Here is a 4,860-nt window from a genome sequence, read left to right as displayed (position 1 = left end):
CTGGTCAAGGACTCAAGGCTAGGGTGGGCAAAAACCTTCGATTCTCCTTTTTTTTTTTTTTTACTCCCCCGCGTTTGCTTAGCCTGCCGTCCCAGAGGAGAGGAGGCTATGTTCCTGGCAATCGTCACGGACAAGTGATGTCGAAGGGAAAACGCTAGGAATGTAGTTCAAACTGCAATGTTGCTGCAACGCTGGGGTGGTGGGTTTCTTCTATGAATCTAATGTTTCTTGAACATTTTCATGTCAATGTGTTATTGGATCCCAGGCAGACCCCCATTTGAAGAGTTTGGGGACCCCGGTGTTGTTAAAATTAAAATAGGCCTATACCGTATGTTTCAAAAATAATTATGTTGTGAAAGCCGACGTACAAAATGTTGAAGTGCAGTGTTAAACCGATTTTTTATGCTATATTTTTGCAGGGGACCCCACTTGGTTTGAGAACCAATTGCCTAGCCCAGCTTCTCAGTGAAATACAAGCCTGCCTAAAATGTCCAACATTTTAAGATAACTCTAAAATTCTAACCCCTCCATAATTATCCCAGACAATATGGATATTATACCATAACCTTTATTTTAAATTCCACAATTGAGAAATAACAGAGGCCCATTTTTGAGGGCCTCCTATGTCGAGCTTTTAGTGTGTGTAAACACAAACTTTGTCCTAACAATTTACAATTTAGGCATTTAGCAGACGCTCTTAATCCAGAGCGACTTACAATAATCAAGAACAAAAGCATGGGAATACATCACAAAAGCATTTATCATAAAACATGCGTAAGCTAAGAAAGTAACAGTGGAATATCTATATTATGAGACTATACATATAAACTATATATATATACTACTATGCTATACATATGTACTATGGCGTGCTATGACTATATACAATGCAATTATAGTGCCGTCTACATAACATGCTATAAGTCTGTATCAGATGCTATCTAAGTCTACAGAAATGCGGCCCAGGCCGTGGCGTAACGGTCTGGGCACCTGACTGGTAATCCAGTCGCAGTGTGCCGCGGGTTCGACTCCCGAGCCCGACACGGCCTTTACTGCATGTCATCCCCCCATCTCTCTCCCGTTTCCTGTCAGCCTACTGTCTGTCCCTTCAAAAAATCAATAAAAGGCGTAAGCCGCAAAAAAATATCTTAAAAAAAAAGAAATGCTATCTAAGGGGGATAGGGTAAGTGCTATGGGCCATGATGGAGTCTAAAAAGGTGGGTTTTCAGACTACGGCGGAAGATTGGGAGTGATGCTGCAGTTCTGACTGCAATGGGAAGTGCATTCCACAGTTTTGGAGCCAGAAGGGAGAAGAGTTTGGGACGTGTGGAGCGTTGTCCCGGCGTTTTTAGTGAGGGTACTTCCAGCTTCCCTGCGTTGGCTGATCTGAGTGCGTGGGAGGGTTTGTAGGGTTCAATCATACTTGCAAGATATGGGGGAGCCATACCTTTGGTTGCCTTGAATGCCAGCATCAGAGTTTTGTATTCTGTGCGGGCAGCGACCGGGAGCCAGTGGAGGGAGCGGAGCAGGGGGGAGACATGTGAGAATTTTGGCTGGTTGAAGACCAAGCGAGCTGCGGCATTTTGGATCAGCTGGAGAGGCTTAAGTGCACATGCTGGTAGGCCAGTAAGGAGGGAGTTACAATAGTCGAGTTTTGACAAGACTGTTGTCTGGATTAGGAGCTGGGCTGATTCCTGGGTGAGGAACGGTCTAATTCGTCGTATGTTATAGAGTGTGAACCTACAGGATCGAGTGACAGCTGTGATGTGAGCTTTGAACGAGAGCTGACTGTCCAGGACAACACCGAGATTCCTGGCTGTTTGGACAGACGTTACCAGGGCGTTGTCTACGGAGATAGTTAGCTCCCGCATAGGGCAGGACTTAGCTGGGAAGAAGAGAAGCTCAGTCTTGTCTGGGTTCAGCTTGAGGTGATTGGAGGACATCCACTGTGAGATGTCAGCCAGGCATGCAGTGATGCGCTCTTCCACCTGAGTGGCAGAGGGGGGGAAGGATAGAAACAGTTTGTGTCATCGGCGTAGCAGTGATAGGATATATTGTGAGCAGAGATGATAGTGCCAAGGGATTTAGTGTACAGTGAGAAAAGGAGAGGACCAAGTACAGATCCCTGTGGGACCCCAGTTTGGAGGGTTCGGGGGGATGATAACAGACCTTTCCAGGAAACCTGGTAGGTCCGGTCGGTGAGGTAGGAGGAGAACCACTTTAGTGCCGTTCCACCGATGCCTAGGTCCGCTAGGGTGTCTAGGAGCAGCTGGTGGTTCACTGTGTCAAATGCTGCCGATAGGTCTAGGAGAATCAGTACTGCAGAGTGGGAAGCAGCTTGGGCAGCATGCAGTGCTTCTGTGACTGCCAGCAGGGCAGTTTCTGTGGAGTGGGCCTTCTTGAATCCGGACTGGTTGGGATCCAGCAGATTGTTCTGTGAGAGGTGGAGAGAGAGCTGGTTGGAGACACGTTCAATGGTTTTAGAAATAAATGAAAGGAGTGATACCGGTCTGTAGTTCTTGACATCTGAGGGGTCAAGGGTTGGTTTCTTGAGGAGTGGTGTTACTCTGGCTGACTTGAGGGCAGATGGGACGCAGCCTGAGGTTACTGAGGTGTTGATGATGGAGGTGATGAAGGGGAGCAGATCAGGTGCGATGGTCTGGAAGATTGGAGACGGGACAGGGTCAAGAGGACAAGTGGTAGGTCTAGAGGATGTTACTAGTTGTAGAACCTCGTCTGGGGAAAGAGGAGAGAAGGAGGACATGCATGGTATGATGGGGTTAGTGTTGGTTGAGTCAGATGCCGCTTTATGTGGGAGGGGAGGAAAGGAGCTGCTGATATCATCAACCTTCTTCTCGAAGTAGTTGACAAAAACATCAGCAGTGAGGGATGAAGGTTGAGTGGGGGGAGGGGGTTTAAGGAGGGAGGAGAAAGTGGAGAAGAGCTTCCTTGGGTTAGAAGTACAGGATTGGATTTTGGTGTGGTAGAAAGAGGTTTTAGCAGTGGTTAGTGAGTGGGCGAAGGCAGAGAGGAGTGAGTGAAAGTGGGAAAGGTCATCTGGTAGCTTTTTTTTGTGCCACTTTCTTTCGGCTGCCCTTAGAGGTGTTCGTTCAGATCTGAGAGTTTCAGATAGCCAGGGAGCCGGTGGACATGAGCGAGCTGGCCTGGATGAGAGCGGGCAGTGTTGGTCGAACGCAGATGAGATAGAGGAGAGAAAGGATGAGGTTGCAGTGTCAGGTGAGAGGGAGAGGAAGGACTCCAGGGAGGGTAGAGAGGAGAGAATAGAGGATGAGAGGGAGGAGGGGTTTAGGGACTTGAGATTGCGTCGGGAGGTGACGTTCGGAGGGTTAATAGGTTTAGGCGGGAGGGTGGAGAGAGAGAGGGAGAAGGTTATGAAGTGGTGGTCAGACCTAATTAAGGGGGTAACAGAGAGTGTGGAGGGAGAGCAGGCTCTGGAGAACACAAGGTCCAAAACATTACCAGCCTTGTGAGTGGGGGGGGAGGAAGATAGGGAGAGGTCAAATGAGGCCAGAAGGGATGTAACGGGAAGATACTTCTCTGCGGTAGGAAGGTTGAAGTCACCCAGTAGAATCAGAGGGGTGCCATCTTCCGGAAATGAGCTGATCAGAGAGTCTAGTTCTTCCAGAAAGTTCCCGAGAGTTCCTGGGGGGCGATAGAGCACAATGAGGATGAGGGGGACTGGCTGTGATATTGAGATAGCATGAAATTCACATGTGGACACAAACATTAAATGCCATTGACAATGAATGGACAATTTTGAGTGTTTGTGTAAAACACAAACATTGCGTAACACAAACATTAGTAACGCAAATTATGATTGGCCGGAATGAGATGATGTATACAATGATATGGGCGCCCCTCACTTCACACAGGTGTGATTCTTTCAAATACAAGTCAAACCTATGTGGGAACAATCATATAATAATAATAACAAAAACAACAACAATAATAATATCGACGATATGGACGTTTCTACTCTGCCACAATGTTATGCTGCCCACACGGGCAGATGCGAAAGATACAAAGATGCTAAGCTACACAGAGTCACAGACACTAGTGGTCGTTAAGCAGCAGGAGGAGTTTGTTAGCAGCTCAAGCACTGAAACCAAAAACAAACGTCCAACACAGATAAAATGAATTATGTGTGTGTGTGTGTGTGTGTGTGTGTGTGTGTGTGTGTGTGTGTGTGTGTGTGTGTGTGTGTGTGTGTGTGTGTGTGTGTGCGCTTGCACGTGTGCGTGCGTGAGTATCACTGGTAGTGTATAGCGTCACTGCACGTTTGCATAGTAAGTGTGTGACCTTCGGTTGCAATAATAATAATATCCTCTTGTAAACAGTCCAGTCACATCTGCACCTAATGTAGAACTCCTCACATTATTGCCTCTGTAATACATTATATAAATGAGGACTTCAATATGTGGTTTCACTTTGATCCCAAGAAAGTATGGCGGCAAACTTACTATGTGAGTGGGAAACCGAAGGTGGAATTTTACAAGCACACACAGGTTGACTCGACACAACAAACCTGCTGTGCTGGCAAGCTGTCCTCTGTCTGTGACGCTGCCAAGAAAGGCCTCCTGACATGCTGCTTGGCTAAATTTAGGTCTATTCTAAATGAATTGGATACAAAAGTGTTGTGCAACTAGGAGTTAACATCCTACAAGTACCTTATAATGAAGTATAGCTAATTTACCAGCTCAGTGGCCTTCTGATTAGTGTCCACCTTGAGATTGGGAGGTCAGGGTTCAATCACGATACCAAAGTCAAGTTTAAGGCATACTGTATACTAGGCTTATATCTCCTTATCTCACCTGACTGATATTTGACGTTTTCCCAGCT

The sequence above is a fragment of the Protomyctophum parallelum genome (genome assembly GCF_964188405.1).
Source record: "Protomyctophum parallelum genome assembly, chromosome: 2".
Classification (NCBI taxonomy): Eukaryota; Metazoa; Chordata; class Actinopteri; order Myctophiformes; family Myctophidae; genus Protomyctophum; species Protomyctophum parallelum.
Note: the sequence above shows the minus strand (reverse complement) of the source record.